We start from the raw sequence: 12952 nt of genomic DNA on the forward strand, positions 1-12952 counted from the left end.
GGGGGACAGTGAGAGGGGGACAGTGAGAGGGGGACAGAGAGAGTGGCGCAGAGAGAGTGGGGACAGAGAGAGGGGGGGCAGAGAGAGGGGGACAGAAAGAGGGGGACAGAGAGAGGGGGGACGGAGAGAGTGGGGACAGAGAGAGGGGGACAGACAGAGAGGTGGACGGAGAGTGAGGTGGACAGAGAGAGAGGTGGACAGAGAGAGTGGGAACAGAGAGAGGGGGCAGAGGGAGACAGGGACAGAGCGTGAGGGACAGAGAGAGTGGGGACAGAGAGCAGGGGAAAGAGAGAGTGGGGACAGAGAGGGGGAAAGAGAGAGGGGGACAGCGAGAGGGGGACATAAAGAGGGGGACAGAGAGAGTGGTGACAGAGAGCGGGGAAAGAGAGAGGGGGACAGAGAGAGGGGGACATAAAGAGGGGGACAGTGAGAGGGGGACAGAGAGAGTGGCGCAGAGAGAGTGGGGACCGAGAGAGAGGGGCAGAGAGATGGGAACACAGAGAGGGGGCAGAGAGAGGGAGCAGAGAGAGGGAGGGCAGAGAGAGGGGGACAGACAGAGAGGTGGACGGAGAGTGAGGTGGACAGAGAGAGAGGTGGACAGAGAGAGTGGGAACAGAGAGAGGGGGCAGAGGGAGACAGGGACAGAGCGTGAGGGACAGAGAGAGTGGGGACAGAGAGCAGGGGAAAGAGAGAGTGGGGACAGAGAGGGGGAAAGAGAGAGGGGGACAGCGAGAGGGGGACATAAAGAGGGGGACAGAGAGAGTGGTGACAGAGAGGGGGGAAAGAGAGAGGGGGACAGAGAGAGGGGGACATAAAGAGGGGGACAGTGAGAGGGGGACAGAGAGAGTGGCGCAGAGAGAGTGGGGACCGAGAGAGAGGGGCAGAGAGATGGGAACACAGAGAGGGGGCAGAGAGAGGGAGCAGAGAGAGGGAGGGCAGAGACAGGGTGGCAGAGAGGGAGGGGCAGAGAGAGGGAGGTAGAGAGAGGGGGGCAGGGTGCAGAGAGAGGGGTGGCAGAGAGAGGGAGGCAGAGAGAGGGCTGGCAGAGAGAAGGCGGACAGAGAGAGGGGGCAGAGAGGGTGTGCAGAGGGAGGTGGACAGAGAGAGAGGTGGACAGAGAGACGGGGGTCAGAGAGAGGTGTGACAGAGTGAGACAGGGACAGAGAGAGGGAGCAGAGAAAGTGGGGACAGAGAGAGAAGGGACAGAGAGAGGGCGACAGTCAGAGGCGGACAGAGAGAGTGGGAACAGAGAGAGTGGGGACAGAGAGAGGGGGGACAGAGAGAGTGGGGACAGAGAGAGGGGGACAGACAGAGAGGTGGACAGAGAGTGAGGTGGACAGAGAGAGAGGTGGACAGAGAGAGTGGGAACAGAGAGAGGGGGCAGAGGGAGACAGGGACAGAGCGTGAGGGACAGAGAGAGTGGGGACAGAGAGCAGGGGACAGAGAGAGTGGGGACAGAGAGGGGGAAAGAGAGAGGGGGACAGAGAGAGGGGGACATAAAGAGGGGGACAGAGAGAGTGGTGACAGAGAGGGGGGAAAGAGAGAGGGGGACAGAGAGAGGGGGACATAAAGAGGGGGACAGTGAGAGGGGGACAGAGAGAGTGGCGCAGAGAGAGTGGGGACCGAGAGAGAGGGGCAGAGAGATGGGAACACAGAGAGGGGGCAGAGAGAGGGAGCAGAGAGAGGGAGGGCAGAGACAGGATGGCAGAGAGGGAGGGGCAGAGAGAGGGAGGTAGAGAGAGGGGGGCAGGGTGCAGAGAGAGGGGTGGCAGAGAGAGGGAGGCAGAGAGAGGGCTGGCAGAGAGAAGGCGGGCAGAGAGAGGGGGCAGAGAGGGTGTGCAGAGGGAGGTGGACAGAGAGAGAGGTGGACAGAGAGACGGGGGTCAGAGAGAGGTGGGACAGAGTGAGACAGGGACAGAGAGAGGGAGCAGAGAAAGTGGGGACAGAGAGAGAAGGGACAGAGAGAGGGCGACAGTCAGAGGCGGACAGAGAGAGTGGGGACAGAGAGAGTGGGGACAGAGAGAGGGGGACAGACAGAGAGGTGGACAGAGAGTGAGGTGGACAGAGAGAGAGGTGGACAGAGAGAGTGGGAACAGAGAGAGGGGGCAGAGGGAGACAGCGACAGAGCGTGAGGGACAGAGAGAGTGGGGACAGAGAGCAGGGGACAGAGAGCAGGGGACAGAGAGAAGGGAAGAGAGAGAAGGGGACAGAGAGAAGGGGACAGAGAGAGGGAGGGCAGAGAGGAGGGGGGCAGAGAGAATAGGGCAGATAGCAGGGGGGAAGTGAGCAGCGGTGTCAGAGAGAGGGGGGACAGAGAGAGTGAGGGACAGAGAGAGGGGGAAATAGAGAGGCGGACAGAGAGCGTTGGGACAGAGAGATGGGCAGAGAGAGGAGGGACAGACATAGAGGAACAGAGTACCGTGGGGACAGAGTGAGGGGGATCGAGAGAGGGGAAACAGAGTGAGGGGGGACAGAGTGAGGGGTTCGGTGAGGGGTGAGTGGGCGAGAGGGGACAGAGAGACAGGGGGACAGGGAGGGTGGTCAGAGCAAGGAAGCAGAGAGGGGGTTAGAGAGAGGGGCAGAGAGGGGGGTGATAGAGAGTCATGGGACAGGGAGGGGAGGACAGAAACAGGGGGACAGAGAGAAAGGGACAGATAGAGGGGGCAGGGGGCAGAGAGAGAGAGGGGGACAGTGAGAGAGGGATAGAGAGAGAGGTGCAGGGAGAGTGAAGAGAGAGGTGGCAGAGCGAGTTGGGACGACAGAGAGAGGGTGACAGAGAGAAGGGGACAGACATGGTGAGAGAGAAAAAGGTGGACAGAGAGGGGGGGAAGAGAGGGGGGGACAGAGAGAGGCGGGACAGAGAGACAGTGTACAGAGAGACGGGGACAGAGGGACAGGGCCAAAGAGAGAGTGGGGCAGTGAGAGATGTACAGAGAGAGTGGGGACAGAGAGAGGGGGACAGAGAGAGAGAGGACAGAAAGAGGGGGTAGAGGGAAAAGGGGGACAGAGAGGGGTACAGATGGAGGGGGACAGAGAGAGTGGGGACAGAGAGAGGGGGGACAGAGAGAATGGGGACAGGGAGGGTGCGACAGAGAGAGGAGGGACAGAGAGAGGGGTCAGAAAGATGGGGACAGAGAGAGGGGTGACAGAGAGAGGGGAGACAGAGGGAGGGGGACAGAAAGAGGGGGCAGAGAGAGGGGGACAGAGAGAGGAGTGACAGAGAGAGTGGGGACAGAGGGGGGGGAAGAGAGAGGGGGACAGAGAGAGGAGGACATAAAGAGGGGGACAGAGAGAGGGGAACAGAGAGGGGGAACAGAGAGATGAGTGACAAAGAGAGGAGGTCATGGGGGGCAGAGAGAGGGTTTCAGGGAGGGGGCAGAGAGAGAGAGGCAGAGAGAGGGGGCAGGGGTGCAGAGAGAGGGGTGGCAGAGAGAGGGAGGCAGAGAGAGGGCTGGCAGAGAGAGGGCGGGCAGAGAGAGGGGGCAGAGAGGGGGTGCAGAGGGAGGTGGACAGAGAGAGGGGGGTCAGAGAGAGGCGGGACAGAGTGAGACAGGGACAGAGAGAGGGGGCAGAGAAAGTGGGGACAGAGAGAGAAGGGACAGAGTGAGAGAGGGACAGAGAGGGGGGGCAGAGAAAGTAGGGACAGAGAGAGAAAGGACAGAGAGAGGGGGAAAGTGAGAGGGGGACAGAGAGAGTGGGGACCGAGAGAGGGGGCAGAGGGAGACAGGGACAGAGAGTGAGGAACAGAGAGAGTGGGGACAGAGAGCCGGGGACAGAGAGCAGGGGACAGAGAGAAGGGAACAGAGAAAAGGGGACAGAGAGAAGGGGACAGAGAGAGGGAGGGCAGAGAGGAGGGGGGCAAAGAGAAGGGGGCAGAGAGCGGGGGGTAGTGAGCAGCGATGTCAGAGACAGGAGGACAGAGAGAGTGAGGGACAGAGAGAGGGGGAAATAGAGAGGGGGACAGAGAGCGGTGGGACAGAGAGAGGGGCAGAGAGAGGGGGCACAGACATAATGGAACAGAGTATCGTGGGGACAGAGTAAGGGGCATCGAGAGAGGGGGGACAGAATGAGGGGGGGACAGAGTGAGGGGGACAGCGAGGGGTGAGCGAGCGAGAGGGGACAGATAGACAAGGGGACAGGGAGGGTGGTCAGAGCAAAGGAGCAGAGAGAGGGGGACACAGACAGGGGGCAGAGAGGGGGGTGACAGAGAGTCAGGGGACAGGGAGGGGAGGACAGAGACCGGGGGACAGGGAGAGGGGGAAAGATAGAGGGGGCGGGGGGCAGAGAGAGAGGGGGGCAGTGAGAGAGGGATAGAGAGAGAGGGACAGGGAGAGTGAAGAGAGAGGTGGCAGAGCGAGTTGGGAGGACAGAGAGAGGGTGACAGAGAGAAGGGGACAGACTTAGTGGGAGAGAAAAAGGTGGACAGAGAGAGAAGGGCAGAGAGAGCGGGGACAGAGAGATGGGGGACAGAGAGACAGGGTACAGAGAGACGGGGACAGATGGACAGGGCCAAAGAGAGTGGGGCAGTGCGAGATGGACAGAGAGAGTGGGGACAGAGATAGGGGGACAGTGAGAGAGGGGACAGAAAGAGGGGGTAGAGAGAGAAGGGGGATAGAGAGGGGGACAGATGGAGGGGGACAGAGAGAGTGGGGACAGAGAGAAGGGGACAGAGAGAGTGGGGACAGAGAGAGTGGGGACAGAGAGATGGGGGACAGAGAGATGGGGGACAGAGAGAGTGGGGACAGAGAGGGTGGGGACAGGGAGAGGGGGAACAGAGAGAGGGGAACAGAGAGGGGGGGACAGAGAGATGAGTGACAAAGAGAGGAGGTCATAGGGGGCAGAGAGAGGGTTTCAGGGAGGGGGGGCAGAGAGGGGGTCGCAGAGAGAGGGGCAGAGAGAGGGGGACAGAAAGAGAGGCACAGAGAGAGGGGGACAGGGAGAGGAGGGACAGAGAGTGTGGGGACAGAGAGGGAGGGACAGAGAGAGGGGGACAGAGAGATGGGGACATAAAGAGGGGGACTGTGAGAGGGGAACAGAGAGGGGGGAACAGAGAGATGAGTGACAAAGAGAGGAGGTCATAGGGGGCAGAGAGAGGGTTTCAGGGAGGGGGCAGAGAGGGGGTCGCAGAGAGAGGGGCAGAGAGAGGGGGACACAGAGAGGGGACAGACAGAGGGAGGGCAGAGAGAGGGGGGCAGAGAGGGGGGCAGAGAGAGGGAGGCAGAGAGAGAGGGGCGGCGGGGCAGAGAGAGGGGTGGCAAAGAGAGGGGACAGAGGGAGGGCGGGCAGAGAGAGGGCGGGCAGAGAGAGGGGGCAGAGACGGGGTGCAGAGAGAGGTGGACAGAGACAGACAGGGACAGAGAGAGGGGGCAGAATGAGTGGGGACAGAGAGTGAAGGGACAGAGAGAGGGGGACAGTGAGAAGGGGACAGAGAGTGTGGTGACAGAGAGTGGGGACAGAGAGAGGGGGACAGAGAGGGAGGTGGACAGAGAGAGTGGGGACAGAGAGAGGGGGCAGAGGGAGACAGGGACAGAGAGTGAGGGACAGAGAGATTGGGGACAGAGAGCAGGGGACAGAGAGAAGGGAACAGAGAGAAGTGGACAGAGAGAATGTGACAGAGAGTGGGAGGGCAGAGAGGAGGGGGTCTGAGAGAAGGGGGCAGAGAGCCGGGGGTAAGTGAGCAGCGGTGTCAGAGAGAGAGGGGGGACAGAGAGAGTGAGGGACAGAGAGTGTGGGAAATAGAAACGGGGACAGAGAGCGGTGGGACAGAAAGAGGGGCAGAGAGAGGGTTGACAGACCTAGGGGAACAGAGAACCGTGGGGACAGAGTGAGGGAGATCGAGAGAGGGGTGTCAGAGTGAGGGGTACAGAGTGAGGGGGGACAGGTAGAGGGGGCGGGGTGCAGAGAGAGAGGGGGACAGTGAGAGGGGGACAGAGAGAGTGGCGCAGAGAGAGTGGGGACCGAGAGAGAGGGGCAGAGAGATGGGAACACAGAGAGGGGGCAGAGAGAGGGAGCAGAGAGAGGGAGGGCAGAGACAGGGTGGCAGAGAGGGAGGGGCAGAGAGAGGGAGGTAGAGAGAGGGGGGCAGGGTGCAGAGAGAGGGGTGGCAGAGAGAGGGAGGCAGAGAGAGGGCTGGCAGAGAGAAGGCGGGCAGAGAGAGGGGGCAGAGAGGGTGTGCAGAGGGAGGTGGACAGAGAGAGAGGTGGACAGAGAGACGGGGGTCAGAGAGAGGTGTGACAGAGTGAGACAGGGACAGAGAGAGGGAGCAGAGAAAGTGGGGACAGAGAGAGAAGGGACAGAGAGAGGGCGACAGTCAGAGGCGGACAGAGAGAGTGGGAACAGAGAGAGTGGGGACAGAGAGAGGGGGGACAGAGAGAGTGGGGACAGAGAGAGGGGGACAGACAGAGAGGTGGACAGAGAGTGAGGTGGACAGAGAGAGAGGTGGACAGAGAGAGTGGGAACAGAGAGAGGGGGCAGAGGGAGACAGGGACAGAGCGTGAGGGACAGAGAGAGTGGGGACAGAGAGCAGGGGACAGAGAGAGTGGGGACAGAGAGGGAGAAAGAGAGAGGGGGACAGAGAGAGGGGGACATAAAGAGGGGGACAGAGAGAGTGGTGACAGAGAGGGGGGAAAGAGAGAGGGGGACAGAGAGAGGGGGACATAAAGAGGGGGACAGTGAGAGGGGGACAGAGAGAGTGGCGCAGAGAGAGTGGGGACCGAGAGAGAGGGGCAGAGAGATGGGAACACAGAGAGGGGGCAGAGAGAGGGAGCAGAGAGAGGGAGGGCAGAGACAGGATGGCAGAGAGGGAGGGGCAGAGAGAGGGAGGTAGAGAGAGGGGGGCAGGGTGCAGAGAGAGGGGTGGCAGAGAGAGGGAGGCAGAGAGAGGGCTGGCAGAGAGAAGGCGGGCAGAGAGAGGGGGCAGAGAGGGTGTGCAGAGGGAGGTGGACAGAGAGAGAGGTGGACAGAGAGACGGGGGTCAGAGAGAGGTGGGACAGAGTGAGACAGGGACAGAGAGAGGGAGCAGAGAAAGTGGGGACAGAGAGAGAAGGGACAGAGAGAGGGCGACAGTCAGAGGCGGACAGAGAGAGTGGAGACAGAGAGAGTGGGGACAGAGAGAGGGGGACAGACAGAGAGGTGGACAGAGAGTGAGGTGGACAGAGAGAGAGGTGGACAGAGAGAGTGGGAACAGAGAGAGGGGGCAGTGGGAGACAGCGACAGAGCGTGAGGGACAGAGAGAGTGGGGACAGAGAGCAGGGGACAGAGAGCAGGGGACAGAGAGAAGGGAACAGAGAGAAGGGGACAGAGAGAAGGGGACAGAGAGAGGGAGGGCAGAGAGGAGGGGGGCAGAGAGAATAGGGCAGATAGCAGGGGGGAAGTGAGCAGCGGTGTCAGAGAGAGGGGGGACAGAGAGAGTGAGGGACAGAGAGAGGGGGAAATAGAGAGGCGGACAGAGAGCGTTGGGACAGAGAGATGGGCAGAGAGAGGAGGGACAGACATAGAGGAACAGAGTACCGTGGGGACAGAGTGAGGGGGATCGAGAGAGGGGAAACAGAGTGAGGGGGGACAGAGTGAGGGGTTCGGTGAGGGGTGAGTGGGCGAGAGGGGACAGAGAGACAGGGGGACAGGGAGGGTGGTCAGAGCAAGGAAGCAGAGAGGGGGTTAGAGAGAGGGGCAGAGAGGGGGGTGATAGAGAGTCATGGGACAGGGAGGGGAGGACAGAAACAGGGGGACAGAGAGAAAGGGACAGATAGAGGGGGCAGGGGGCAGAGAGAGAGAGGGGGACAGTGAGAGAGGGATAGAGAGAGAGGTGCAGGGAGAGTGAAGAGAGAGGTGGCAGAGCGAGTTGGGACGACAGAGAGAGGGTGACAGAGAGAAGGGGACAGACATGGTGAGAGAGAAAAAGGTGGACAGAGAGGGGGGGAAGAGAGGGGGGGACAGAGAGAGGCGGGACAGAGAGACAGTGTACAGAGAGACGGGGACAGAGGGACAGGGCCAAAGAGAGAGTGGGGCAGTGAGAGATGTACAGAGAGAGTGGGGACAGAGAGAGGGGGACAGAGAGAGAGAGGACAGAAAGAGGGGGTAGAGGGAAAAAGGGGACAGAGAGGGGTACAGATGGAGGGGGACAGAGAGAGTGGGGACAGAGAGAGGGGGGACAGAGAGAATGGGGACAGGGAGGGTGCGACAGAGAGAGGAGGGACAGAGAGAGGGGTCAGAAAGATGGGGACAGAGAGAGGGGTGACAGAGAGAGGGGAGACAGAGGGAGGGGGACAGAAAGAGGGGGCAGAGAGAGGGGGACAGAGAGAGGAGTGACAGAGAGAGTGGGGACAGAGGGGGGGGAAGAGAGAGGGGGACAGAGAGAGGAGGACATAAAGAGGGGGACAGAGAGAGGGGAACAGAGAGGGGGGAACAGAGAGATGAGTGACAAAGAGAGGAGGTCATGGGGGGCAGAGAGAGGGTTTCAGGGAGGGGGCAGAGAGAGAGAGGCAGAGAGAGGGGGCAGGGGTGCAGAGAGAGGGGTGGCAGAGAGAGGGAGGCAGAGAGAGGGCTGGCAGAGAGAGGGCGGGCAGAGAGAGGGGGCAGAGAGGGGGTGCAGAGGGAGGTGGACAGAGAGAGGGGGGTCAGAGAGAGGCGGGACAGAGTGAGACAGGGACAGAGAGAGGGGGCAGAGAAAGTGGGGACAGAGAGAGAAGGGACAGAGTGAGAGAGGGACAGAGAGGGGGGGCAGAGAAAGTAGGGACAGAGAGAGAAAGGACAGAGAGAGGGGGAAAGTGAGAGGGGGACAGAGAGAGTGGGGACCGAGAGAGGGGGCAGAGGGAGACAGGGACAGAGAGTGAGGGACAGAGAGAGTGGGGACAGAGAGCCGGGGACAGAGAGCAGGGGACAGAGAGAAGGGAACAGAGAAAAGGGGACAGAGAGAAGGGGACAGAGAGAGGGAGGGCAGAGAGGAGGGGGGCAAAGAGAAGGGGGCAGAGAGCGGGGGGTAGTGAGCAGCGATGTCAGAGACAGGAGGACAGAGAGAGTGAGGGACAGAGAGAGGGGGAAATAGAGAGGGGGACAGAGAGCGGTGGGACAGAGAGAGGGGCAGAGAGAGGGGGCACAGACATAATGGAACAGAGTATCGTGGGGACAGAGTAAGGGGCATCGAGAGAGGGGGGACAGAATGAGGGGGGGACAGAGTGAGGGGGACAGCGAGGGGTGAGCGAGCGAGAGGGGACAGATAGACAAGGGGACAGGGAGGGTGGTCAGAGCAAAGGAGCAGAGAGAGGGGGACACAGACAGGGGGCAGAGAGGGGGGTGACAGAGAGTCAGGGGACAGGGAGGGGAGGACAGAGACCGGGGGACAGGGAGAGGGGGAAAGATAGAGGGGGCGGGGGGCAGTGAGAGAGGGATAGAGAGAGAGGGACAGGGAGAGTGAAGAGAGAGGTGGCAGAGCGAGTTGGGAGGACAGAGAGAGGGTGACAGAGAGAAGGGGACAGACTTAGTGGGAGAGAAAAAGGTGGACAGAGAGAGAAGGGCAGAGAGAGCGGGGACAGAGAGAGGGGGGACAGAGAGATGGGGGACAGAGAGACAGGGTACAGAGAGACGGGGACAGATGGACAGGGCCAAAGAGAGTGGGGCAGTGCGAGATGGACAGAGAGAGTGGGGACAGAGATAGGGGGACAGTGAGAGAGGGGACAGAAAGAGGGGGTAGAGAGAGAAGGGGGATAGAGAGGGGGACAGATGGAGGGGGACAGAGAGAGTGGGGACAGAGAGAAGGGGACAGAGAGAGTGGGGACAGAGAGAGTGGGGACAGAGAGATGGGGGACAGAGAGATGGGGGACAGAGAGAGTGGGGACAGAGAGGGTGGGGACAGGGAGAGGGGGAACAGAGAGAGGGGAACAGAGAGGGGGGGACAGAGAGATGAGTGACAAAGAGAGGAGGTCATAGGGGGCAGAGAGAGGGTTTCAGGGAGGGGGGGCAGAGAGGGGGTCGCAGAGAGAGGGGCAGAGAGAGGGGGACAGAAAGAGAGGCACAGAGAGAGGGGGACAGGGAGAGGAGGGACAGAGAGTGTGGGGACAGAGAGGGAGGGACAGAGAGAGGGGGACAGAGAGAGGGGGACATAAAGAGGGGGACTGTGAGAGGGGAACAGAGAGGGGGGAACAGAGAGATGAGTGACAAAGAGAGGAGGTCATAGGGGGCAGAGAGAGCGTTTCAGGGAGGGGGCAGAGAGGGGGTCGCAGAGAGAGGGGCAGAGAGAGGGGGACACAGAGAGGGGACAGACAGAGGGAGGGCAGAGAGAGGGGGGCAGAGAGGGGGGCAGAGAGAGGGAGGCAGAGAGAGAGGGGCGGCGGGGCAGAGAGAGGGGTGGCAAAGAGAGGGGACAGAGGGAGGGCGGGCAGAGAGAGGGCGGGCAGAGAGAGGGGGCAGAGACGGGGTGCAGAGAGAGGTGGACAGAGACAGACAGGGACAGAGAGAGGGGGCAGAATGAGTGGGGACAGAGAGTGAAGGGACAGAGAGAGGGGGACAGTGAGAAGGGGACAGAGAGTGTGGTGACAGAGAGTGGGGACAGAGAGAGGGGGACAGAGAGGGAGGTGGACAGAGAGAGTGGGGACAGAGAGAGGGGGCAGAGGGAGACAGGGACAGAGAGTGAGGGACAGAGAGATTGGGGACAGAGAGCAGGGGACAGAGAGAAGGGAACAGAGAGAAGTGGACAGAGAGAATGTGACAGAGAGTGGGAGGGCAGAGAGGAGGGGGTCTGAGAGAAGGGGGCAGAGAGCCGGGGGTAAGTGAGCAGCGGTGTCAGAGAGAGAGGGGGGACAGAGAGAGTGAGGGACAGAGAGTGGGGGAAATAGAAACGGGGACAGAGAGCGGTGGGACAGAAAGAGGGGCAGAGAGAGGGTTGACAGACCTAGGGGAACAGAGAACCGTGGGGACAGAGTGAGGGAGATCGAGAGAGGGGTGTCAGAGTGAGGGGGACAGAGTGAGGGGGGACAGGTAGAGGGGGCGGGGTGCAGAGAGAGAGGGGGACAGTGAGAGAGGGACAGAGAGAGAGGAACAGAGGGGGACAGAGAGAGGCAACAGAGAGACAGTGGGACAGGAAGGGTGGACAGAGCGAGGGGGCAGAGATCGGGTGGGACAGAGAGAGGGGTGACAGAGAGAGAGGGTACAGACTTAGGGGGACAGACAGACGTGATGATGGGGCGACAGAGAGGGGAGACAGAGAGGTGGGGACAGAGAGAGTGGGAGACAGAGGGGGACAGGGAGAGGGCGGACAGAGAGAGAGGGGGATAGAGAGATGGGGGATAGAGAGCGCAGGGACAGAGAGTGGGGAGACAGAGAGACGGGGGACAGAGAGAGGGGGGACAGAGAGTGGAGGGGACAGAGAGAGTGCGGACAGAGAGAGGGGGGCAGAGAGAGGGGACAGAAAGAGGGGACAGAAAGAGGGTGCAGAAAGAGGGGGCAGAAAGAGGGTACAGAAAGGTATGTCAGAGATGTGGGGCAGACAGAGGGGCAGAGAGAGGGGGATATAGAGAGGAGAGACAGAGAGGGGGGCAGAGAAACGGGGGACAGAGAGCGCAGGAACAGAGAGGTGGGGATAGAGAGACGGGGGACAGAGAGAGAGGTGCAGAGAGGGGGCAGAGAGAGGGCGGACAGAGAGAGATTGACAGAGAGAGGAGGGACAGAGAGGGGGACAGAGAGAGGGTGGACATAGAGCGCGGGAACATAGAGATGGGGATATAGTAACCGGGACAGAGAGAGAGGGGGACAGAGAGTGGGGGAGAGAGAGCGGGGAACAGAGAGGAGGGGGACAAAGAGGAGCTGGACAGATAGAGGTGGACAGAGTGAGGAGGTCAGAGAGAGGGGGGCAGAGAGTGGTGGAATAGAGAGGGGGAAATAGAGAGAGGGACAGGGAGGGGGGTCAGAGGAGGGGGCAGAGAGGAGGGGACAGATGGGGTGACAGAGAGCGGGGGACAGAGAGCGCGGGACAGAGAGCAGGGTGACAGAGAGGAGGGGGGCAGAGAGAGGGGGACAGAGCGAGGGGTGCAGAGAGAGGGGGGCAGAGACAGGGGGCAGAGAGAGGGGGAGAGAGAGAGAGAAGGGACAGAGAGAGAAGGGACAGAGAGATCAGGAACAGAGAGAGGGACAAAGAGAGGGGCGACAGAAAGAGGGGCGATAGAGAAGGGGACAGAGAGCGGGGGACAGAGAGAGGGGGACAGAGAGAGCAGGAATAGTGAGAGGGGGACAGAGAGAGGGGCCTCAGAGAGAGGGGAACGGGGGCGACAGAGAGAGAAGGGGCAGAGATAGTGGGACAGAGGGGGTGGTGCAGTGGGGGGTTGCGGGGGGGAGGACAGAGAGGGGGCACAGAGAGGGGGACAGAGAGAGGTGGGTTAGAGAGAGGGGGACAGAGAGTGGGGGAATAGAGAGGGGGAAATAGAGAGAGGGACAGGGAGGGGGGTCAGAGGAGGGGGCAGAGAGGAGGGGACAGATGGGGTGACAGAGAGCGGGGCACAGAGAGCGCGGGACAGAGAGCAGGGTGACAGAGAGGAGGGGGGCAGAGAGAGGGGGACAGAGCGAGGGGTGCAGAGAGAGGGGGGCAGAGACAGGGGGCAGAGAGAGGGGGAGAGAGAGAGAGAAGGGACAGAGAGAGAAGGGACAGAGAGAGAAGGAGAGAGAGAGCAGGAATAGAGAGAGGGACAAAGAGAGGGGCGACAGAAAGAGGGGCGATAGAGAAGGGGACAGAGAGCAGGGGACAGAGAGAGGGGGACAGAGAGAGCAGGAATAGTGAGAGGGGGACAGAGAGAGGAGCCTCAGAGAGAGGGGAACGGGGGCGACAGAGAGAGAAGGGACAGAGATAGTGGGACAGAGGGGGTGGTACAGTGGGGGGTTGCGGGGGGAGGACAGAGAGGGGGCACAGAGAGGGGGTACAGAGAGGGGGTACCGAGTGGGGGACAGAGAGAGGTGGGTTAGAGAGAGG

Source organism: Chiloscyllium punctatum, chromosome 34 (genome assembly GCF_047496795.1).
Source record: "Chiloscyllium punctatum isolate Juve2018m chromosome 34, sChiPun1.3, whole genome shotgun sequence".
In the NCBI taxonomy this organism is placed as follows: domain Eukaryota; kingdom Metazoa; phylum Chordata; class Chondrichthyes; order Orectolobiformes; family Hemiscylliidae; genus Chiloscyllium; species Chiloscyllium punctatum.